Source organism: Armigeres subalbatus, chromosome 1, assembly GCF_024139115.2.
Source record: "Armigeres subalbatus isolate Guangzhou_Male chromosome 1, GZ_Asu_2, whole genome shotgun sequence".
Classification (NCBI taxonomy): Eukaryota; Metazoa; Arthropoda; class Insecta; order Diptera; family Culicidae; genus Armigeres; species Armigeres subalbatus.
The window spans coordinates 133,457,992-133,483,957 of NC_085139.1; the positions used below are offsets into that span (position 1 = coordinate 133,457,992).

At 38.4% G+C, this 25,966-nt stretch overlaps 1 pseudogene; it reads left to right on the forward strand.

Annotated features, from left to right (window-relative positions):
- The window catches only part of LOC134206564 (uncharacterized protein DDB_G0271670-like), a 66,981-nt pseudogene extending 52,316 nt beyond the window's left edge, over nucleotides 1-14,665 (forward strand).
- Nucleotides 14,666-25,966: the final 11,301 nt, after the last annotated feature.

Sequence of the window (25,966 nt, forward strand, 5' to 3'; positions counted from 1 at the left end):
AAAATTGACTTCAGTGGATTAAAACTGAAATATTATATAATTAATACAATTAATATTGCAATATTGCACAGTCAATTTTCGGGGACACTAATGAGTACTCTAGTTGCTGTCTCCCAAAAATTGTTTGTCTCGTTACAGATGTGAAACATTGTCAAACATTATTCCCATTCCTTTCCTATTGCATAGGGAAGATCCATAAAGTACGTCACGCAAAAATTGGCGATTTTCAACCCCCTCTCCCCCCTACGTCACACTTTTTGTATTAAACCTCTAAAATTTTTGTATGAGTCGTCACGCTGATCGTAATCCCCCCTCCCCCCTAGGAGCGTGACGTACTTTGTGGATGGCCCCTAATTGTATTGCCTTACCTCGACCAAACCGCGAGTCTTTCGGTTCCCCACAACTAATATTAGAGTATACTTTCACTTTTCACTTTTCGTGACCCCTGAGCAGTGTTGAGAATTTGATTTCGGTGTCATAGGGATAATTTGTCAATAACGTTTTTCAAAAATTATTTCTGACTTCAATACACTCTTGTCATTTACTTCTCAATATATCTAAGTTTCAGAAAAATTGGTACTGCTATTCTTTGAGCTACATATACAATTGATTAATATTCGAGCGGCTGCATATCTAGTTTATTTAGATAATTTACAGTGCTACTTCGTTCACATGCTGCAACCCCTGAATCCTGGACAGACTTACATGATGGAATCCACTAAGGACAGTCACTATCGGCAGTATACTCCGCTCCTCGCGTTCTTGAACGCACAAATCTCAACACTAGATGGCCGGGGTTCAGCCAAACCGCACCAAGTGATATTTTGCCCGCAAAAAGAAAACGGAAAGTATTTTATGTCAAATCATGCGTACATTTGTTGTAGGATATCCTCAGTTATGGCGTTGATCGATGACCGATGCAATTTGTGATTAATTGAATCTGTTACACGAAAACGTAGGCTAAAAAATTGGAAATTTTTCATTGGCGCTTGGTGTGATTTGGCAGAACCCCGACCAGATGATCAACATAACTGAAAACGAGCTCTGGCTGAGTAAGACTGGGGCACGATGACAATCCAAACTGAAATATTTTTGAATATTTTTCCTGAAATTTGACAGAATGGTCAAAAAAAGTTCTTGGTTGAGTTCCAGAAGGAATTTATGGAAGAAACCTACGGGCATTTTTTAGGAAATTTCATTGGGAAATCCTTCGTAAAATCTATGAGAATTATTATGCGGAAATTCATAAAGGAGCCATCCACAAAGTACGGCACGCTTCTAGAGGGAGGGGTGGTTCCGAGGAGCGGGACGATGCATATAAAAAATTTAAAGATTTGATACAAAAAGGGTTCTATCACAAACGCCCGAATGGCACTCGCCCGAATGACAAACGCCCGAATGGATCATTCGCCCGAATAAACTATATGCCCGAATAAACTCTTCACCTTACTTGTTGAAAAGATTTTTTGTGACTAATAAAAAGAAATAGTATAATTGATTTCCTACTAATCTCACATTTTGTTGTTCACGTCTCTCACATGTATATAATAAGAAAAATAACGACGTTATGTATTTTCTTTTTCACAATATTCAAATAATGACTTGATTTCTTTATATACGAATGCATAAAGTCCTTTAAGGTAGCTTCACACCTCGGAAATTTGGTCCGCAGATTTTTAGCACAGGGACCAAAATCCGGTGAAAAACTTTCCCGAGGTGCAAAGCCCCATTTAACATTGATTATGAATAAAATTTACTCATCACTGGCTTGCAATTCATTCACATAGAAAATAAAGTTTCAATCGCTCAGCATTGTTGAGAGAATCAGATATTAAAATATGTTTTATGTATGCTGGTCACTTATACAGGTCCACAAAGATTCTGAAATGAGTCACAACCTGACGGAATAATAAGAGCTGTAGCGAAAAATAACGTTGCAAGGGTATTTATTTAAACCAATTGTCAAAAATAAGAGGCGCAAATATCAATTTTCTTCAACCTTTCTTTTCTTCATGCATTGTTCTTTCTAAATGTATTGAAAAGATGATTTCTTCCCTAAGTATTAAGGTTCAAGCAAAATTCGTTTTGAAGATAAGCAAAAACGAGCCACCTCGTATAATGTAACGTCGGTGACGACGTGATGAACTCTTATAATAATCAGAATGTGACGATATATATGTGCATATCGACAGATGCTATGTGACAACATTGGACGCAGAACCTTTCTTGCGATCGACTATCCTGGGACGATCTTTCTATTTCCTTCAACACATCATTCAGTGTTGTAAGCACAAGCCAAGATTTGAATAACTGACGGAAAATTCTCAACTACTCCACAACAATTTGCTCCAGTGTTCACAATTCACGGAACTGTAGGCAAAGATCAACATCGTCAATTCGTTCCCTTGGTATAACGGGAACGTATGATACAACTTTTTGTTCATTGATGGAATGAAATTTCAAGACAAAATTTTCAAAACGACTTATCTGCTTTTGTAAACAAAGATTCAAACGACGATTTAACGAATCTGATAGCTCACCCACGCAAACCAACACCATCAATAGGTAGGGGAAGGATTCCACTACCTGTTGATGGTGTTGGTTTGCGTGGGAGTTCTATCAGATTCGTCAAATCGTCGTTTGAATCTTTGATAACAAATGCTGATAAGTCGTTTTGAAAATTTTGTCTTGATTTATCAGTATCGTTAGATCCAGAGTATAAACTATTGGATTTTAAGATGGCTGAGATTAATGCTGAGGAACGTGTCTTCCCAAATTCAAGTTTCAAGGATGTTTCTTTCTCCCCAACCAAAGTTTTGATTTTAGAAAACATCAGCGATTAGGATTGCAATAGACATACGGGAAGGATTACAGGCTTCAACTTGCCTATAAAAAGTTTGTTACCTTAGCACTTAGCACCTAACCACTACATAAATCCGTATTTTTAATGAGTATTTGTGGTATTTCTTGGTGTTGCACTACCACAATCACAATTTTTCGAAGGACGGAAAGAGACAGACGACACACCGCCGGTATTGAATCATTCAGAAAGCTCTTTTCATCGCCCAACTTATCTTGAGCCTTAAGATATAAAAAAGGCATTCAAGAAGGTTCGAAAATCTTGCCCAAAGAAACGTATTTTTTTATGTAAGCAAGTATTATGTGAATGGGATGTACCCGTTAGGCATAATCATTATGCCTAACGCACATCATCCCTATCGTCCGTAATGCGTAACGTCCATTGCGCCTAACGTACTTATTATGCCTAACGTAGCGGACTTATGTAAATGGTCGCCAATCAACGCACAAAAAGACCACTATAGACCAACTTTTCTCCCCTTCACTATGGTCGGTCTATGAAAATACCCTAAACAGTATTCCTCGAACTTCCAATAACATTTTAGAGTGGCACAATAAGTGGAATACGCTTTACCATTTCCAGCTAGAAGAAATGAAAATGCGACCACTGATACCCTACGACCACTGCCGGCTAAGAAGCCATTTAAAATAGCAGAAAAGAATGAAAAACAAGACAAACTGGTACGTTCATATATTCCAGGTGATTGGCATATTTTTTCTTTTAATATGATTAGGATAAATAACATGTTATTATAGAATCTGGAGGTGTACATAAATATATGGCCTATTCATTCGGGCGACTGTTACATTCAGGCGAATGGAATTCGGGCGAGTGTCATTCGGGCGTTTGTGATAGAATCACAAAAAGTGTTACGAAGGGGGGTGGGGGTGTTGAAAATCGCCAATTTTTGCGTGCCGTACTCTGTGAATCTCCTCATAGTTATTTTTTCGAAAAATCCATTCAGGATCTCTTTAGGAAATTCCTTTATTAAAATCATACAATATTCCTGCAGGAATTCACTCGGAAAATTATTAAGGAATGAAATAGTTTCCGATGAAACCTAAGAAGAATTTCCGAAGGAATTTCTTAAAGAAATTTTGAGAGAATTCTTGAAGTAATGTCAAAAATAGTTTTAAAGGCACTTCCGGCAAATTTTTTTGAAGGAATTCCCGAAAGAACCGAAGGAATTTCCGAAGAAAAAGCAGAAGGAACTTTTTGAAGTAATGTTGTAGAAATCCCTTCAGACATTGTCAGAGGAATCTCTAACAAAATTTCCGAATGTATCCCAAAAGCAGTTTTCGAAGGAATTTTCAAAAGAATTTCCGAAGAAATTTCTAAAGGAGTTTTGAAAGCATTTCTGAAGAGATTCCTGAAAAACTTCAAAAGAAATGGAGATCTGGAGGAATTTTTGAAGGATTACCCGTAGAAATTCCCAAGGAATTTGTAAAGGTAGATCTGAACGAATTCCGCTGGGAATATCAGGAAAAAGGTCAAGGAACTTAGTAAGGGAGCCCTATAGGAATTTTTAAGAAATTTCCGAATTAATTTCTGAAAAAATTTAAGGAAATCCTACAGGAATGTTCCAAAGAAATTCCTAAATTTATTTCCGAAAAAATTCTTAAGATTTTTTTTTATTTTAGGTACTTTCATAAAATCGAGTTGATAAAAACGTAAAAAAAATTTCGGCCATTTTTGAAAAACAGACTTATTTTAAAAATATATATAACTTTTCTGTCCATCATTTCTCCATTACGGCCCATAGTGCAAAAAAAGTACATATATTATCTGCTACAACATATCAACAAATAAAAAATATTGTAAAAATCGTTTTTGAGAAAATCGATTTTGAAATTTTCTTTTCAATGATTAAACTTTTTTTTTACTGTGTATTTTTTTCACATCTTCTTCTTCTTCTTATTGGCATTTCATCCCCACACTGGAACAGAATCGCCTCGCAGCTTAGTGTTCATTAAGCACTTCCACAGTTATTAACTGCGAGGTTTCTTAGCCAAGTTACCATTTTTGCATTCGTATATCATGAGGCTAACAAGATGATACTTTTATGCCCAGGTAAGTCGAGACAATTTCCAATCCGAAAATTGCCTAGACCGGCACCGGGAATCGAACCCAGCCACCCTCAGCATGGTCTTGTTTTGTAGCCGCGCGTCTTACCGCACATAGTCCCATTGATTACAAAATGATGAAGCAAGCCGTTTTTAAGTTATATATTTTTGAAAGTGGTCAAATGTTTTTGCTTATGCCCTTGTCAAAAGTTAGGCTAGAGTCAAAATGACAAACCAATGATGCTTATTATGTTTTTTGACCATAAAGAATATATATGCAAAATTACAGCGAAATCAAAAAATACAAAAATACAAAGTTTTGCGTGGAATAAAAAAAAATCAGCTGTAACTGACTATGAAGTAAAGCGAACTATTCTTTGTTCGATCATTTTTTTTTTAACAAAATTGATAATTTTTGTGTATAGAAAATCAATTTTAATAATTAATAAATGATGATTAAGACTCGGCCCCGAATTGCATTCAAAATAAATATTGATTTAGTTCCGATTTTTTTGCTGATTGAAAACTTTGTTGAAAACTAATATATTGCATAAAATGATTTTATAATGGATACAGAATTTGCTATTTTAAACTCATAAATATTTCACGATCTTTTAAGCAAAACTGCAGTTATGATGTTTTGAGAATAAGTTGATAGAAGAAAGATTATTTGCATACATTTGCGTATTTGCATTTAGATTTGGACTGGATTTGAATTCAATTTTGATTGAAAGAGTTGGATTCGAATTGGGATCGAAGTTGATTAGTGCCACACAAAATTTTGGTCTCGAATTGTTATGCAAAACTGGCAATTTTGCATGGCATTTTAAGAATTAGTAAAAATAAATAACGGGATAAGACTAAAATCCTTATGGAATAAAATGGATTCAGAGTAATTTCAACTTGTTTTGATTTAGATTGTCTGATTTTGGAATAGATATGGTTTAAGCTTGACCACAAATTAGACCACAAAGATTTGCTTAAAGTCTGCATTAGATTTAAATTAAGTTTGTATTTATTGGATTACATGAAAAGTTAAATCGGTTGAATTAGTCTGAATAATTTCTACATCGGAATTGAATAGGTTTTAATTTTGAATCGTATTTCATTAGGATTGGAAATGAAATAGATTTGAACTAATTTCTTTTGAATTTGTACTACGTTTTAATATCATTTAGATAAAATTTGTATTCGATTGGATTGGACCTAATTTTATTCCCACGCAGTCGGTCGTTTAAATTTAAATTAAATTGAGATTGATTCCAGATGCTTGAACTGATTTAGCATGATTTTGATCCAATAAATAGTGGACTGTATTAAAATAAGAATTGATTTGGATTTATTTCATAAAAAGATTTTAGATCAATGTATTAGATATGGATGTCATTGAAATCAGACTGATTTTTTATTTGATTTGAACAAGATTTACATTGAATTTGAAAACAGTTTTATGGGTTAAGTTCATTGATTTTCGATTGGATTAGTAATGGGGTTGCTTTAGAATCTGGTTTAGATTGAATTGGATTAAGATTCAATTTGGATTGGATTTTTATTGAACTTGAATTTCAGTTGAATTCGGATTGGATTTTGATTAGATGGGACTGATTTGGCATTGGATTTAGAATGGATTATAATTGGATTTGAATTGAATTTGGATTTGATTAAGGTTGAATTTGGATTGGAATTAAGAATGGATTTGCATTCGAATTTGAGTTTAAATTGGATTAGATTTTGATTGGATTTGAATTGAATTTTGATTGGATTTTAATTAGATTGGATTGGGTTCGGATAGGATTTAGATTGTATTTGAATAGAATTTGGATTTGATTTTAGGTTCAATGAATTTAATTAAGAATGGACTTGCATTTGATTTGGCTCGCTTGAATGAAAATGTCAAGTTAGAAGTGCGCGCAAAGAAGGCATTGATTTCCTGCACCCACACGCTTAAAGTCATTCACACAATTTTGTGTTTCGTTCACACAAAACGGGCCAAACCTAGGACAACACATATTATGAGTAACTGCCATGTTACTCATTTTAGTGTAATTAACGGTTAACGATTTCCGATGTTTTCCTTTCACACAGTGAGAGAGCGGTCGGAAAACGGACCTAACCTCAATTTTATTTTTTCATGTAAATTGAAAATTATCGCAACATTTTTATACTATTTCAGAGAAGTCCCCATTTGTTTCGATATGACCAAACTAAAGTGCGATGTTTATAGTCGCACATTTTAGTTGTATCGTATTGAAACATGACGAAAATTCTCAGCATGCCGAACGCAACCGCCATCATGGCGATCAAAATGGACTTGACAGTTCGAAGCAAAGTTTCTTAAACATATTAAAAGAATAAAAGACATTACAGTGCGACTGTGTATGTCTTACACATAATTTTCACACAGATTGCTATTCTCTCGTGATGACGATGATGACATCGTCATGTGTGAAAATTATTCATGCGATGTGTAATTTACTTTAAGCGTGTAGATGAATGCGCTCGCTTATATGAAAATGTCAATTACGCATGGTTAGAAGCACGCGCAAAGAAAGCATTTGCTTTACTGCAACCAGTATAAAGAGAAAACTTATGACACGTGATATGGTTTGTATACATATCAGAGACTGAATGATTCAAATAACCGATTTGAGAAGCGTTACCAAGGAAACCAACCAAATGTAACTTAGAATTATTAATAGAAAATCATGTTGAGTTAGTTTTGCCTTTCTCGTATACAAAGTATACGTAAAGGCTATATGTTCGCTCCAAAAACAAACTTTTTATAGGAGGCTCGGAGACCCATAGTGTTATATACCGATCGACTCAGCTCGACGAATCGAGGTGATGTCTGTGTGTGTATGTGTGTGTGTATGTGTGTGTGTGTATGTGTGTATGTGCGCAAAAGTTTGCCAAAAGTCTAGCCCACTTTTCAGGCACTTACCCTTAACGGATTTGCTTGCAACAAGTTGCATTCGACGCAGAATCCTGTCCCATTGTTTCCTATTGAAAATTGGCTGGATCGGACTATGGGCTCAGAAGTTATGGTCAAAATACTTTTTGTTTAGACAACAACGAGTGGAAAAGTCTAGCCCATTTTTCAGGCACTTACCCTTAACGGATTTGCTTGCAACAAATTGCATTCGACGCAGAATCCTTTCTCATTGTTTCCTATTGAAAATTGGCCGGATCGGACTATGGGCTCAGAAGTTATGGTCAAAATACTTTTTTTCTAGACAACAACGAGTGGAAAAGTCTAGCCCATTTTTCAGGCACTTACCCTTAACGGATTTGCTTGCAACAAGTTGCATTCGACGCAGAATCCTGTCCCATTGTTTCCTATTGAAAATTGACCCGATCGGACTATGGGCTTAGAAGTTATGGAAGTTATACTTTTTTTTTCATGCAAAAGTACATTAAAAAGTATAGCTCATTTTTTGAGCACTTATCCTTAACCGATTTACTCACAACAAGTTGCGTTCGACGAAGAATCCTGTCCCATTGTTTCCCATTAAAAATTTGCCGGATCGGACTATGGGCTCAAAAGTTATGGACAAAATACTTTTTTCATACCAAAAGTGCGTAGAAATTACTAACTCGAAATAAACGAGAAAGGCACCATCACCGCTAGGTGGATTAATCTGGGTTTTATATATAGAATTAAATGTGATGATTCTAAATGAACTCCTAGACTTCAAAACTAGACGGTCAGAAAAAGCGTAATAAATGTAATTAGTTTAAAATTATTACCTCACTATAGCTTAACATTTAAAAAAATTCAAAGTGAGGCAAATAGATGAATGATGAATGAATAAATTAATGAATAAATAACATACATTTTTCAAATTTTTCAACAATAATTAAATAATTAAATAGGGGGAAAGACGGCTTTGGCAGGTTTTGTTCTATTATTGGCAGGGTTTTTTTATGACTGACTAGGCTCAAATTTGGCCTAAACATTCTTTGCATATCAAAGAATATTGTGGCCAAATTTCATAAAATTTGGTCGACAAAAACCCCCCTGCCAATAATAGAACAAAACCTGCCAAAGCCGTATTTCTCCATAATCAAAATAATAATTTTAGGAATTATTTTTTAATATATGTAGCACTAAAGAGCTGAAGAGCTGATCTAAGGAGCTGATTTTTTTTTCAATGCGCCGAACGAATCAGATCCGCTCGCTGCAATGAGCTGTTTTGCCCATCTCTAATTAGAACTGGATTTGGATTTGGTTCAAACATCGATTGTATTGTGATTTTATGTGAGTGTATTTTATTTAGCTGAAATTTTAAACGGATTTTGTTAAGTAGAGTTTGTTTGTATTTGATGGTTTTCTTGGAGCAGACACTATTTTTCGAACATAATTCAAATGGTAGAGAAGGAGACGAATGTAGTGAATGTAATGGATACAAGAAACCAAATTGATAAGCAAGTAAATGTTTGTACAAGAAAATAAAAATAATAAATAAAATAAAAATTAATTTTACTGGATAACTTATTCGTCTGAGCGCCCAATTTTGTCGAACCAGTAATGATTTGTCATAAGACGAGTTTGTACAATCCCATTTAATTCTATCACTTAGTTGTATCTTGACAGATACGTATTTCGACCTCAACAGTAAGGCCGTCTTCAGTAGTCGAGTCAAGTACGAGACACTCAAGACGGCCTTACTGTTGAGGTCAAAATACGTATCTGTCAAGATACAATTAAGTGGTGGAATTAAATGGGATTGTACAAACTCGTCTTATGACAAGTGAAGACATTCCACTAAAAAGCTCAAAATAATTTTCTTAACAGTAATGATTGTTAATGAAGCATTATTTCGAACTAATGTTAATGACACCGTGCTGCTGGCACGGCAAATGCTGGGTAAAGCGTACCATTGGTACTTCGCGTACCTGAAGGAATAAAATAGACCCCATCTCGCGGTCCTTAGCCTCTTACCCAGCAACTCCTATCCCTACCTCCCCGCGGTGCTGGCCGGGATACGAGCAACCTTAGGGAAGATCGGGTAACCAACCCCGGTGGGAACTATGGTCGTATGCTGACAGGGAAGGGGGGGTTTGCTCCTCTCGGGAGGTGCAAATCTTATTGAGCGTCTGTTCTCCATGTCAGGATCGGCTCACAACAGCGTCTGTTCTCCATGTTAGGGGCGGCTGATCATCGCCCGAGTGCCAGCGAGGGACTCTAAAGTGAAACTGTGCACCATGGTCCACCGGAAATAAGGAGGAATGGTCCTCCGGAAATTTAGGGTGTTGGTGTCAGGCCTTGCAAGCCAGCCTTAAAAACAAGCAACGATCAATCAACAAGATTATATGGACCGGAACAATCGGCGAAGACCACAGCAATGCAGAGAGACTAGCGATTGGAAACTCGGTTCGTGGAACTGCAAATCTCTCAACTACAGCGGGAGCACACGCATACTCGCCGATGTGCTCAAGGACCGTGGATTAGCGCTGCAGGAGGTTTATTGGAAGGGATCAATGGTGCGAACGTTTAGAGGTAATCATACCATCTACCAGAGCTGCGGCAGCACACGAGCTGGGAAACAGCTTTCATAGTGATGGGCGATATGCAAAGGCGCGTGATCGGGTGGTGGCCGATCAACGAGAGAATGTGCAGGTTGAGGATCAAAGGCCGGTTCTTCAACTTCAGCATAATCAACGTCCATAGCCCACACTCCGGAAGCACTGATGATGATAAGGACGCATTCTACGCGCAGCTGGAACGTGAGTACGACAGCTGCCCAAGCCACGACGTCAAAATCATCATAGGAGATTTGAACGCTCAGGTTGGCCAAGAGGAGGAGTTTAGACCGACTATTGGAAAGTTCAGCGCTCACCGGCTGACGAACGAAAACGGCCTACGACTAATTGATTTCGCCGCCTCCAAGAATATGGCCATTCGCAGCACCTACTTCCAACACAGCCTCCCGTATCGGTACACCTGGAGATCGCCACTGCAGACAGAATCACAAATCGACCACGTTCTGATTGATGGACGGCACTTCTCCGACATTATCGACGTCAGGACATATCGTGGCGCTAACATCGACTCTGACCACTATCTGGTGATGGTTAAACTGCGCCCAAAACTATCCGTCATCAACAATGTTCGGTACCGACGACCGCCGCGGTACGACCTAGAGCGACTGAAGCAACCTGATGTCGCCACTGCATACGCGCAGCATCTCGAGGCAGCGTTGCCGGAAGAGCTCGATGGGGCCCCTCTTGAGGACTGCTGGAATACAGTCAAAGCAGCCATTAACGACGCAGCGGAGAACAACGTCGGGTATATGGGTCGAAGTCGACGGAACGATTGGTTCGACGAAGAGTGCAGACAGATTCTGGAGGAGAAGGACGCAGCGCGGGCGGTCGCGCTGCAGCAAGGTACCCGGCAGAACGTGGAACGTTATAGACGGAAGCGGAGACAGCAGACCCGCCTTTTTCAGGAGAAGAAACGCCGCCTGGAAGAAGCGGAGTGCGAGGAGATGGAACAGCTGTGCCGTTCTCAAGATACACGCAAGTTCTATCAAAGCTCAACGCATCCCGCAAAGGCTTTGTGCCGCGAGCCGAAATGTGCCGGGATAAGGATGGGAGCATCTTGACGGACGAACGTGTGGTGATCGAAAGGTGGAAGCAGCACTACGAGGAACATCTGAATGGCGCTGAGAGTACAGGCAATGAAAGTCAAGGCAGCGGAGGAGATGACTACGTCAGTTCAGCGGACGATGGAAGCCAACCAGCCCCCACCTTGAGGGAAGTTAAGGATGCCATTCAACAGCTAAAGACCAATAAAGCAGCTGGTAAGGATGGTATCGGAGCTGAGCTCATCAAGATGGGCCCGGAAAAGTTGGCCACTTGCCTTCACAAACTGATAGTCAGAATCTGGGAAAACGAACAGCTACCGGAGGAGTGGAAGGAAGGGGTTATATGCCCCATCTACAAGAAAGGCGACAAACTGGAGTGTGAGAACTTTCGAGCGATCACCATCCTTAATGCCGCCTACAAAGTAATATCCCAGATCATCTTCCGTCGTCTGTCACCATTAGTGAACGAGTTCGTGGGAAGTTATCAAGCCGGCTTCGTTGACGGCCGCTCGACAACGGACCAGATCTTTACTGTACGGCAAATCCTTCAAAATGCCGTGAATACCAGGTCCCAACGCACCATCTGTTCGTTGATTTCAAGGCGGCATACGACAGTATAGACCGCGTAGAGCTATGGAAAATTATGGACGAGAACAGCTTCCCTGGAAAGCTTACCAGACTGATCAAAGCAACGGTGGATGGTGTGCAAAACTGTGTGAAGATCTCGGGCGAACACTCCAGTTCGTTTGAATCGCGCCGGGGACTAAGACAAGGTGATGGACTTTCGTGCCTGTTGTTCAACATTGCGCTAGAAGGTGTCATGCGCAGAGCCGGGTGTAACAGCCGGGGAACGATTTTCAACAGATCCAGTCAATTTATTTGCTTCGCGGATGACATGGACATTGTCGGCCAAACATTTGCAAAGGTGGCAGAACTGTACACCCGCCTGAAACGTGAAGCAACAAAAGTTGGACTGGTGGTGAATGCGTCAAAGACAAAGTACATGCTTGTGGGTGGAACCGAGCGCGACAGGGTCCGCCTGGGAAGCAGTGTTACGATAGACGGGGATACCTTCGAGGTGGTCGAGGAATTCGTCTACCTCGGATCCTTGCTAACGGCTGACAACAACGTTAGTCGTGAAATACGAAGGCGCATCATCTGTGGAAGTCGGGCCTACTACGGGCTCCAGAAGAAACTGCGGTCGAAAAGATTCGCCACCGCACCAAATGTGTCATGTACAAGACGTTAATAAGACCGGTAGTCCTCTACGGACATGAAACATGGACAATGCTCGAGGAGGACTTGCAAGCACTCGGAGTATTCGAGAGACGGGTGCTTAGGACCATCTTTGGCGGTGTACAAGAAGACGGTGTGTGGCGGCGAAGAATGAACCATGAGCTCGCTCAGCTCTACGGCGAACCCAGTATCCAGAAGGTAGCTAAAGCCGGAAGGGTACGATGGGCAGGGCATGTTGCAAGAATGCCGGACAGCAACCCTGCAAAGATGGTGTTCGCTTCCGATCCGGCAGGTACGAGACGACGTGGAGCGCAGCGAGCGAGATGGGCAGACCAGGTGCAGAACGACTTGGCGAGCGTGGGGCGTATTCGAGGATGGAGAGATGCGGCCTCGAACCGTGTATTGTGGCGTCAAATTGTTGATTCAGTGTTATCTGTATAGATGTGGACTAAATAAATGAAAATGAAATGACACCGTGCTGTAAAAGCTTCACTGAAAAATCTGCGTGTGCTAGAAAAAAAAAAAATGCTGAGGCTGTACGTATGAGTATGAGCGTGAAGGTACAACAAAGTCAAGGAGAGCAAACGAACTGTGTGAGTGTGTATGTGAGTGAATGAGTTTGATTCGGGGATGACGAATTATTTTCTTCAATAGCCACGTCATTCTGTGAACGATCTTTGATACGAACAGACGCGGTTTATTTTGTTTTTGGTTTATAATTTCGCGGATACGACAGGGTCCATATTTCAAGCAAGAAAGTATGTGGTTTACCGGACCAGATTTTTTGCAGGATGCCGAAGATCTTTGGCCCGTCCCTGCTGAGCCGTCGGCAGTTAAAGGAGAAGAATTGCGAGCGAAAAGTTCCACCATATTTGTGTTGAACCAGTCATTCCATACGAACGGTTCTCGAAATGGGAGAGACTACAACGTACGGTAGCTTACATGCTGCGGTTCGTTAACAACATCGACAAATCTCGACCGAAATCATTTGGAACTCTAAAACAAGAACAACTGATTACAGCAGATACAACGATCCTGAATCAAACACAACTTGAATGCTTTGTCGATAAGATCACAGTACTACAAAAAAACTGAAGAAGGGCAGCAAAATGTGGGAACAAATCCCAAAAGCTAGTGTGATATACCAACTCTGTCCAGCATTGGATGATAAAGGAATTCTTCGTCAAAACAGCAGAATACGGGCAGCAGAACATCTACCATACCAAACGAGATATCCGATCATATTGCCAGCGAAGCATCACGTAACTCGGCTCATTTTTGATAAGTACCATCGAATGTATCGGCATGCAAATTTTGAGACCACTGTGAACGAAATTCGACAACTCTATGCGATTCCACAACTCAGATCAATAGCGCGAAAGGTGTACAATGCGTGTCAAATTTGCAAAATAAGAAAATCATTACCAGTGGCTCCACCTATGGCACCTCTACCCGTGTCAAGGCTCAGTATCGATACTCGGCCATTTAGTTACGTAGGCCTTGATTACTTTGCACCGATCCTGGTAAAACAAGGGCGCGCGCAAGTCAAAAGGTGGATTACGTTATTCACTTGTCTCGACATTAGGGCGGTACATCTCGAAGTCGCATATAATCTATCAACCGCATCATGTATTTCCTGTGTCCGGCGGTTTATATCCCGTTGGAGGCCTCCATTGGAGATAACATCGAATAACGGCGCCAATTTTCAGGGAGCCAATAGGATTCTGAAAACGCAAATCGTTGAAGGTCTTTCGACTACATTTACAACTAACCATACAAGGTGGAATTTCATTCCTCCAGGCGCACTTCACATGGGAGGTGCCTGGGAACGACTTGTGAGATCGGTCAAGGCTGCTATGGCGGACGGATATACGGAAGGAAAGTTGAACGATGAGGGTCTACAAACAAATCATCAGTAAGGCGGAATATTTGGTGAATGCCAGACCTCTTACATATTTGCCGCTAGACTCCGAGGAATCCGAAGCGCTAACAACACCTAATCATTTTCTCATCGGAAGCTCTAACGGGGTAAAACAATCAGCAGTGGATCTTAACGAGCAACGCAGAAATCTTCGGAAATCCTTGGAAATTGTTCAGCAACAGCTTGATCGGTTTTGGGTGCTATTTGTAAAGGAATATCTACCAGTTATAAGGAGGCAGTCTAAATGGTTTGAAGACTCACGCACGGTCCGAGTAGGTGATCAAGGATAGTGGAGGAGCGGATGGATTCAAGGTCGTGTGGTCACCGCTCATGAAGCACCTGACGGACACGTACGACAAGCGATTGTGAAAACAGCTTGTGGTGAACTCCGGCGGTCGGTGACCAAGGATGTAGGAAGATGTAGGAAGCGGTAGTGCAGTCCCGGTCGATACCGAGATGCACTCGGGGGAGGATGTTGGCACGTAACTGGTGATAGCCAGATAAAAGAGATAAGAACAGTGAAGATTCCTTAGATATGTCATGTAGTGTCAACGAGCAGAGGAACATCAGTATGATAAAAAAAAACAAAGAAAGGAAAACATGGATGAGAGTACTTGGTGTAAAATTCTGATAATTAGATTGTGAAGTAGTTAAGACTTAAAAATAGCTTAAAATTGTTATTATTGCGCGGTAATTATATTACTTAATGCTCACATATACGATCAATCACATGTTCTGATATTGTAGCTCGAATTACTAGCTCGCACTAGAGCTTGCAGCATTCTGTCTGAGGTTAAATTAATTAGACTAGAATCTATTAGGTGGGCAAATCTTATAACCACATGTTTCAAGTAACCAGAAATATAATATTATTCTTAGTGATTACGTCCGATAAGGTCACATTCGATGTTGTTGTAGGCCCACTTTGCTGTGAAGGTGAACTGTAATGTATGTGATTAGTAACACTCGTTTAACATATGAAACCTAACCCTATAAACTATCTTTTATAGCTTTGAAGCGCATCAATAAACAGCTTTCAAATCGCAGTACACGAGGTTTGATTTGGCCTAGCAAAAGGTTTATACGAACTACAAACACTAATTATGCTACACCTACTGGAAATCAATCCCATTTCACGAGACAAGCTGGCAATCTGGCACCCCCTAGGGCATCTTCCAATCATGTCAGAGACGCATTTCATATGCTGGACCTTCCAAATTTAATTGTTTACCTAATGAACTGAAAATGATAACCGATAAATGCCAACTTAAACTTAGAGTTAAAAAACACTTGAAAAGAAAAATTAATGAATTTATACTTTAAGCCCTTTAAGTATCATTACAAGCCGTCAAAATGAAAATTCTTTAGATCCATGAGAAAATATTTCCTATTTAGTCTTAAAATATTAAATTTAGTGCTTTGCAAGAATCTAATGAATCCTTTAAAAGAAGAAAACTCCACTGGGATTCTGGAAGCTAATTAGCATAGAATTCACTCTCTTACACATTTATTGTTATTTTATTGTTATTTGTGCTCAGCTCAAGTAAATTAAGTTTTTCTTTCTAATTTTGTTTGTCGCCAGTCGAGCTGAGCTAGTTGCGTCCATTACCAGGGAGCTCAATTTTGATTTTTTTTGGTGTATAGGGGAGAGCGGCGGGTGAAAAAAATGAGAACTTTTATATTGGTCATTTGCCCTGCAACGAGCAATTGAATCTCACGATATGAACAAATGGCAATATGAACCCCGGTAATGATAGCAATAGCGAATGTCTAAAAATAGTAGCACAGTAGCGGTTAAGAAACACAGAGAGTCTACCAAATAAAGAAAGGAATAAAAATAATAATTACGATTCACTTACTTTTCTGTACAGTTTTATTATCATGGAGAAGACACTCAAAATTTTAAGATAATTAGTTAACAGTGTTAACACCCACACAATCTCGTGCACATATGCAGTATATGTTTATATTAAGACTGGACATCATGTAAGTACTTTAACAAAAGCAACTCATAGACATGAACAAATCAACATGCTGACGCCACAGGACAGCCATAGTAGCAATGAATAATTGATTCATGTAATACGAACCTGTTGCCTCCATCTTTTGCGCCATGCAGACAATTCAATTGCTTTATGCTGCGTAATCATTACTGACGCAAGATGGCGCAGGAAGCAAGCCGTCCGAGAAATAGCCTGTCTGCCATCGAAAGTACTGCCCGTGTTCAGAGTGGCGCGGTAATTGGATTAATAATTGATAAATTAATGCAGAAATTGAAGCGCGCACCGGGTGACAGCCTTCATGGCTCTTTAACGATTCTACAACGAGCTTCCATCATCGTTACGACGGCACAATTGTCAATGAGTTGAAAAACAAAGAATAATTTCGAAACATTCGACGCATGTGAGAAAATGGAATGGTGGACTAGGGTAAATGTTCGTGTTATTCTTGTAGTAGCAGTGAACTACAATAGCTATCCGCACCTTTAATATGTAGTGAGGTTTTGTTGTAATATGACCAATTATACACACTGCCCATTAAAGCACACAGCTTGCGAAGTTTCAAGTCATTTCAATTTAAAATACTATCAAGTTTAATTTACTATTTGCATGAAACAAAAATCGGAGAGTCAATATATTTTTAACTGTGCATATTGCAATGTTTGCCTTTTTTGTTTTCAAAGCATGTGTCTACAGAATTAATAAATGTTTATTCATTATGTTACCCTGGATAAACAAAACAAGCATATGTTATTTGCAAAGATACACTGACCCCACAATCATGGGTCACACACTAATATTAGTCATTTCCATTTGATCAACGTGCAAAATGGAGTGACTAATAATTGTTACAAAGTGACCCATATATGTGGGGTCAGTGTACTCACTTTTGGGATTAATACACTGCTTCGTTATAACTTTGAAATGCTAAGTGTTATAAATATGAGTAAGTGTTAGAAATATGTTTCGTTAAATTTTGCAGAGTTTCATACATGATGTCAATGGTTACTTGTTTTAACATTTTTCCAAGTATATTTTGAAATTATGAAAATCAATCAATTTAACAAAAAAAAACATCCTGCTACTAGCACATGGGGCTGGTTTGCTGCAGCTCAAGCATTTCAACTGGTTTCTATAAAGCACATCGATAATGGGGCATTCGCCCTAATGTCAAGATGAATGGAGGATTATATGAAACATCAATAAATTACGTAACGCTTAGAGGGGGAGGGGGTTGTCCGAAGTGTGACGATCCAAAACCCAGATTAATCCACCTAGCGTTGGTGTTGCCTTTCTCGCATTTAGTTGAGACACCAACCTTATATGGGGTTTATATGGTCCGATGTATCATTTTCTTCATAACTTTTAAACGCAATGACCGATCGTTATAAAATTCAATAGTGATCAACAAGGCTTTGTCCCTTGTCGAATGAAACTTGTTTCGAGAAAATCGGTTAAGGATTACTATACGAAAAGTTGTCTAATGTTTTTTATAGCTTTTGTGCACACACATACACACATACATACACACGGACAGACAGACATGTGATCAGCTCGTCGTCGATTGTCGATTGGTATATAATACTATGGATCTCAGAGGCTTCTATAAAAAGTTTGTTTTCAGAGTGAAATGATAGCCTTTCGGTACAACTTAGTTGTACGAAAAAGGCAAAACTGTGACATAGGGGGGGGAGAGGAATTGAAAAAAAACCAATTTTATATCTAAGATGCAAACGTTGAATCAAACAGACGAGAAGGTAAAAACTATATAAGATAGTATGCCTTGTAGAAGTCTATATAGGGTATCGGCAGGAATTCTCGGCAAGCTATTGCACTTCGGCACACTTTTAGAAAGTCGCAATTGCTACTTTAAGCTCAATATCAACTAGCTGCATCGTAAATTCTTGAGTGAACACACACGATTACAGGGAGTTTTGATTAAATATTTTTTTAATCTTTGGTTTTGAGCTTGTTCCGGAAATACCATCCGTTACCCTATGTAGTTCGTTTATTTCTGAACAGTGAGCAATAAAGTGTTGAATATTAGTCATAATAATGTTTACCTGAATTCAAAATTAATAACTTTAAGAGCTTATATAACAGACGTCGTTATATCAGTTATATGTAATTACTGCAGCGTCGCACTCTAGATTGATTTCAATTTGAGCTTAATGGTTTTCTTCAGCACTCATGAAAACGTAGTATTTTTACATTCGTTCAGCTTTCCCTGCAAAATGTTCCTGCTTTTCATTATATATAAACACAGCTAATCCTAAGACAAAACGATTAGTGAGGAAATCTTACAAATCTGTCCATCCGTTATATTGCCAGTGAGTTATATTGCCATAAAGGAAATGTAAACTCATTTTCATATATAGAGATATCGAATTAAATTTAAGTTTACTGTATTATTATTAAATGCATATTTTTAACAAAGGTTCACAAATGGTTCTAATAAAATGTTGTGGAAATAAAATGCCATTAATAATGTATCAAATTCTTGAATAAATGGATAAGGATTTTTATAACGTTTTTGATATTTCAACGACGCCCGACTGGGTAAAGTTGAATTGCCATCTCTCTTTTATCATGGAAATCTAACTCACTTTTCATGAAGTCCTATTTACAACACTTTTTTAATAATCCATTGAACTGTTGGTAGCTATATACAAGTTCACGTCAAAGCAAATAAATACGTCTCAAATCCCATTGTGCCACGAGTATTCTTTAATTACATCTGTAAAGCTGACGAGACAGCTTGTGGAACGTTACATGTTTAATAAATTAATAAAAAATTAGTAGTGCTTTATTATTTTCTCATTTGTTCGATTTCTCGCAAACACTTGCTCAACATAACAGTGAAAAAGTATAGAGCCTGCTCGAACAAGTGCCTCGTCTCATGAACAAACCAACCAGTAGCGTTGAGTAAGCTGGAATTCAGCTCGAGGTCTCCGTGGTTTCTGTCAGACCGGACAACAAACAGCGGAAAAACAACGAGAATTAATTGTTTAGTTATTTTCCAAGAATTTTAATTTTGAAATTGGCATAATTTAACTGGTCATCCATATTGGCGATGGCAGCCGGCGGTTTTCCTGTCCCGACTGTAGAGACATCAGCCATCAGAAGGCATAGTTCGTTATGGTTTGTTGCGGATAGCGAGCGATCTGCTGCTGGCTTCATTTTTCTTTCACCTTTGTGTTTCTCGCGGATTTTAACGAGTGCGACTAGTTTCAACAGCTGCCACGTGATGTCGCTTCCGCATGTTGGGGAGATGTGACACACGGGTACAGTAGACATAAGTCATTTCCCGAGTATGTCTCCGAGATGAAGAATAATTAATCAAAATGTGAAAAAGGTTTCCGATTGAAGGTAGGTATTCGTTAATTGAGGCAACATGTTCCCTATTTAGCTCACGTTTGACGCAAAGGGCAAAGTGAAGAACTACAAATCATTAATAATGAGGAGGAGGAATAAGCGATTAAAGGATGGTCGAAATCGAGCACATTTGAGCGATCTGATTGTTTTTCGTGTTATTTTTGTCCACGACACTGTGGCGACATTCGTCAATCTTGATGACGAAGAACATTCAAAATCCGACATAATCGATTTGTATTTTTGCTTTTCTTTTACACTATAAGATCGAGGGTTGTATTTTTTTTAGAAAAAGTGGTAATATACATATGAATGGGGCCCTCCTTAGCCGTGCGGTAAGACGCGCGGCTACAAAGCAAGACCATGCTGAGGGTGGCTGGGTTCGATTCCCGGTGCCGGTCTAGGCAATTTTCGGATTGGAAATTGTCTCGACTTCTCTGGGCATAAAAAGTATCATCGTGTTAGCCTCATGATATAGGAATGCAAAAATGGTAACCTGGCTTAGAAACCTCGCAGTTAATAACTGTGGAAGTGCTTAATGAACACTAAGCTGCGAGGCGGCTCTGTCCCAGTGTGGGGATGTAATGCCAATAAGAAGAAGAAGAAGAAGATACATGTGAATGAATACAAACAGATGTAATTTAGTGAAAGTAATAAGATCTATTTAGGAAAATTAGTAAAGTAATGCGATTTTCTAAATTTACATTATAACTACAAACGAGAAAGGCAAAAGGTGTAAGGGATCGTTCAACAATGATGTCACAGGTTATAGGGGGGGGTCTAAGATTTTGTGACAGTACATGTACTAGGTATACAAAAAAGCGTGACAGAGGGGGGAGGGGGGTCTAGAAATCCCAAAATGTAGTGGACGTCATATTTGAATCACCCCTAAGAGAGGATCCCCCGAACCCGTACGCCTCCCAATATCAGACACTTCTTAAAACAACACTCGCAGAAGTACAAAACGTAGTACAAAACGAAGCTATTGAAAAGTATTTTTCCTACATGGAATATCAGATCTTCATGTTGTAACTTTTGTGCAAAATTTGAAATTGAACAAAAATTAATTATTAATTGTTTATTCGTCTTCGATTGGATCGTACAGACTACTCTTATTCTAAGTTCCTTATTCTAGATTTGAAACAATTCTTGGACACGTTAAAATCAAACAAATTACAAACATTGTTAAAAGCTCTCAGGCAAAAGCTAAAGGGATTATTGTATCCGTACGTTGTTCGGTGGGTTGGTACAGCGAGTAAATCAGCGTAACGCAGGCTATGGCTAGGTATGCTCTACTGTACATCAACGAGCAAGTCCGGACAGTCTATGTTACTGCTGATGATGTCATACACTACAAGTCTTCTGAAGTTGAGTCGTCTAGTTGAGAGTAGATCCAGGTCGATTAGCTGACATCGGGCTCTATAGTCAGGTAAGTGTATTGGATCGTTCCACGGTAGGTGCCGAAGTTTAAAACGGATGAACTACACAGTTTGATTTTTTGTGTAAATTTACGTTTATTTTGATGCACACATTTGGAGCATCGAAATACATCTAAAATTAAGTTTGATGTTAAATTTACATCACTTTAAAATTCAATTGAGATCGTTGAATTTTACACGTTTGGCTTGAAGGGCGCATTTAAAATTAAATGAATGTAAAATCCAACGGACGACAACGTTCGCTCTCACTGCCCACTCCCAAATACAATTAATCTTAAAATTAAATGAAGTTTTATTTTTCACTACTTTTTTTACGCTTCAATGAAAACATAAATATTTACAATTATATCAAATATATTAATTGGTTCAATATGATTTTGAGTGACCCGACAAACTCAGGCAGGAATATCTAATTATTCAGGCAGGAATATCTAATTATATTTTGTGACATCCACAATTCGAATCATTTGAAACAATTGGCAGACTTTTTTGATTTGAAACAGAAGGTCGTCGATTATACACGTATTTCTCAGCACAGTAGAACTTTAATTGACCATGTATATTCTAACTTTGATTCCGTTAGTACTGTAACGATATGTGATTTGAAAATAACCGATCATGAAACTTTAGTAATTAACGTAGATGATAATAGTGATAATGATAGTAATCTTATTAAATTGAAGTGCTGGAGAAAATATTCTAAACAAGCTATCTCGGGTCTTGTCGCCAGGAACGTGGATTTTCAAACAACGGTTCGTTAGATCAAAAATCAGCTGTTCTTACTGACGTTTTGAAAACCTGTACCAATAATCTAATTGAACATAAATATGTATCTTTGAAAAATTCGAACAGCTGGTACAATCTGGATCTTTTACGATTCAAACGTAAAAGAGACAAATTGTACAAAAAATTTTGTAGAAGTAATAATGCTAATCATTGGACAAGGTACCAGGTCGCGCGTAATAAATATTCGCAAATGTTGAAAAAAACAAGATGCGAATATATTCAGAGAAAAATTGATCAGCATCAAAACAACAGCAAAGAGTTATGGAACATATTGAAATCCTTGTTAAAACCTAATAGTAGTAAACCGCGATCCATAACCTTCGATGGCACATTAGAACAGTCAGAACAAGTTATTGCAGATAAATTCAATCAATATTTCGTCAACAGTGTCTCACTGATTAACCAGTCCATTGCGTTAGTTGATGAGCCTGACGAAATAAAACAGCCGATTAATTTTAATTGTAGATTTGATGGATTTCACCCAATAACATTAGAAGAACTTGAAAATATTTGCTTTTCAATTGGAAAAACGGCTGGAGTCGATAATGTTAATGCCAAGGTAATACAAGACTGTTTTGATGTCATCGGACACAACCTGCTGGACCTGATAAATGAATCTTTACAAACTGGGCACGTGCCACAAGTTTGGAAGGAATCCCTAGTGATTCCTATTCAAAAGTTGCTGGGACGATTAAAGCCGAAGAGTTTCGTCCCATCAATATGTTGCACACATTAGAGAAAATTTTAGAACTTGTTGTGAAAGGCCAGCTGCTTGAGTATTTAAATGGTAATAACTTGCTGATACCGGAACAATCGGGATATCAAGAAGGTCATTCTTGTGAAACCGCATTGAACTTGGTATTAGCTAAATGGAAGGAAAATGTAGAGCGTAAAGATACGATTGTTGCTGTGTTCTTGGATCTAAAACGCGCTTTTGAGACAATTTCTCGGCCCTTATTGTTGAGCACAATCAAGCGCTTTGGAATTTCGGGATGTGCATACAAATGGTTTGAAAGCTATTTGTCTGACAGATCTCAAAGGACTGCTTTTAATGATTCTGTTTCTAGTCCCGTGGAGAACACGCACGGAGTGCCACAGGGAAGTGTATTAGGGCCTATTTTATTCATTATGTACATAAATGACATGCGACGAGTCTTACGATTTTGTGATATAAATCTTTTTGCTGATGACACCGTGATATTCATTGCAGCTAAAAATTTAGCAGATGCCGTTTCACGCTTGAACGAGGATTTACACTCTCTAAGTAGATGGTTGAAATACAAGCAATTGAAATTGAATATTAATAAACACAAATATCGAGATTGCAGCGCTTACAAAATAAAATAATGCGTTTGATTTTAAAATGTGATAGATTCACTTCTTCAACTTTCCTTTTGGATGCCTTACAATGGCTATCAGTGAAGCAAAGAATAGTGTACTTGACTATGGTGTTCATTTTTAAAGTAATAAACGGTTTGCTGCCTCGATATTTGTGTGATCGAATTGAAAGAGGAAGTGATATTCATAGTTATAATGCTAGACACGCGGATAATGTGAGAACACCTAGAGATGTCGCAAATTAATCGATTACTTCGATTAATCGATTCATCGTTGTGATAATCGATTAATGTTGAATCGATTATTACCCAACGATTAATCGATTCAATAATCGAGAGGAATCGTGAGTAATCGATTAGTTACTAATCGATTAATCAGAATTTTACGACATCATAAGGATGTCGAAAATTAATTGATTATTTCGATTAATCTATTCATCGTTGTGATAATCGATTAATTTTGAATCGATTACTATACAATGATTAATCGATTCAATAATCGACAAGAATCAAGAGTAATCGATTAGTAACTAATCGATTAATCGGGATTTTACGACATCTCTAAGAACACCCTATTTTCTGTATAGCGCTTCACAAAATTCTTTGTTTTTTAAAGGTATTAATGTTTTCAATTCGATTCCTTCACACATCAAACGTGCAGTCACACTAACACAGTTTAAGAGACAATGCATTTCACACGTCAAAGCTGCCTTTTGAACAGCTACCCGGCAATTTTTTACCCGTTAACAGATGTATCTTGACGAAGTTTTTTACAACGGATGATTTATTATGGACAAGTTTTTTTATTTTTTATCATTTATTGAGGCATTAATAAGCTATGACGTTCGCCTCGATGATGATGATGGATTTTATTTTATTGACGTTCTGAACCTTTCTTTGTGTAGTCTACAAAAGTTTGAGTATCGCGCGCGGATTACAGATATGAATGATTTTGAATTTAATGAAAACTTGTATAATTCCAACTGTTGAATAATGCTTTTGAATTAGTAGTAAACCATCTGGTAGATTATTTTGTACTCGCGGATGTCCCGAAACTTTTGTAATCGACGGAGCGGTTACACAGGTTTTGGCGTTTGGTTGTCGAACCTAATTATTCATATTGAGAGATACATGTGAGTTTTAGTGTGCGATCCTGGTTTGTGATTTAGAACGCGATTTGGCGGAACTTTTGAAATCTGTGCGAGAGGTTTCACAGGTTTAGCCTTTGATAGCTGCATGTATCACTACTGATGATTACGAAAATTCAGGGTGTAATTCTATAGTTCATTTTACCAATTTATTTTTTGCTGTACAGCATGGAATTTTATTTTGGATTTTATATCTGTATATACAATCGGATCGTTTGTTTGCATAACCGATTACATTGATCTTATTTAATTATCTTAAAGATAACTCGTCTAGCTCAAACCTTTGTAGGGGTATGTGGTGGGACCATCATCATCATCATCATCATCATCATCATCATCAAAACACATCCGCGGAATGGTCATAAATCGAAATTCAGAGCCGCAAGGTCAAACGAATAGGCAGCAAAATAAATATTAAATTATATTTGTCAGAAATTAAATAATATTCAACAAAACTATTCTTACCATTCACGTAGCTACTGCGTTGCTTACATTACATTTGTTCACAAATAAGCCGTTTTCGAGACACAATTCAGACACTCTCGATCTCAATGCGATAACGACTTCTGCTTCCATATTGTTTTCACATTAAAAGTAAACGGGTTGGAATTTACACGATCGTGTAAAGTTAAAGTTTAATTGATGGAGAATTAAATGCATATTGATGTATTTATACATCAATTGAAAAATAAATAATGATTCGTGTAATTTTATATCTTTTTCAATGCTCTTAACATGTACATTGATTTCGATGGAAATTTCAATTAAATAACAAATTCAAACACTGTGTTTTTACGACTGGGCCTGTTTACATGTCGTTGAAATTTAAATATTTTTTGCTGTGTACTTCTGAACTCGTTCAATGCGAATCACTTGGGTCGTATGGTACGGCGTCCAAATAGGGGCAGCATATTCTAAAATACTCCTCACAAGTGCACAGTACAGATCTTTCAAGGTGTTAACACGGGTGAAATGAGCTGCATTCCCACGAAGAAATCCAAAAACTGCGAATGCCTTCGCCGTTCTTGCAGAAATATGTTCGTTGAACGTTCTGGGTCATTAGGCCGAAGGCCGTTAGGCCGAAGGTCATTAGGCCGAATGGTCATTAGGCCGAACGGTCATTAGGCCGAATGAGAACTAGGGAGTGAGAAGTGAGTAATGCGATGTGAGGATGAAGTATAACGGAAGAATAAAAAAAAAACAAAAAGGAGGAAGAA